The following is a 1,123-nucleotide window of genomic DNA, read 5'->3' on the forward strand; positions in this document are numbered from 1 at the left end:
AACAATAAATTTTGTATTATCGTAGTAATGTTAGAAGAAGGAGTAGCCACCAGCATTAGTATTAGTAGTAGTAGTAGTAGTTGTAGTAGTAGTAGTAGTAGTTGTTGTTGTAGTGGTAGTAGTAGTAGTTGTTGTTGTTGTTGTTGTAGTGGTAGTGGTAGTAGTAGTAGTAGTAGTAGTAGTAGTAGTAGTAGTAGTAGTAGTAGTAGTAGTAGTAGTGGGAGAAGTAGTAGTAGAGGTGTTTGTTGTATAAGTAGTAGTTGTTGTTGTAGTAGTAGTAGTAGAATTATTATTATTAGTAGCAGTAAAAGTAGTGTCAAATTTGTTTCTTTATTTTCTCTTCTCGAAACTTAATTCTGGTCGTCACTAAAATTTAAAAAAAAATTTTTGTTAATCATCAAAATGTAAATTTATTATAAAAACATTTAATTTATGATTAACAATAATTAGAATTAAATAGCCCTAAAATTAATTTATTAAAAAATTTGAAAAATTCATTTTCAGATTTAGGCCCAGAATAATTTCAAATCAACTTTTGCCATGTTACGAAACAAAATTTTCCGACTCAATCAACATTCTTAAAGAAATCACAGAAACAACAACTAAAATTGGATTAAAATAAATTTGAAATAAAATTATCTAAAATACAATCATTTTGATAAATAATTAATCAAATTAATTATTTAATTACTAATTAATTAATTAACTACTAATTAAATAATTACAAAATAAAAAAAATTTATAACCGGAGTATTTCGCATATATGAGGACCATGAGCATGATTATAAACATCAGATTCATCACGGTTATAATGATCGCATGCATCTTCTTATGGGCTGGATAAATGAATGAATGAATGAATGGATGAATGAATGAATGGATGAATGAATGAATGAATGAATGAATGAATGAATGAATGAATGGATGAATGAATGAATGAATGAATGAATGAATGAATGGATGAATGAATGAATGAATGAATGAATGTATAGATGAATGAATGTATGGATAAATGAATGAATGGATGGATGTATGGACGGATGATTGAGTGATTGAGTATGTCAGTTAAACGAATGAATGAACGAATAGACAAAAAATATAACTGCCATATATATATATATAT

Source organism: Helobdella robusta, assembly GCF_000326865.2.
Source record: "Helobdella robusta unplaced genomic scaffold HELROscaffold_357, whole genome shotgun sequence".
Taxonomy (NCBI): Eukaryota; Metazoa; Annelida; class Clitellata; order Rhynchobdellida; family Glossiphoniidae; genus Helobdella; species Helobdella robusta.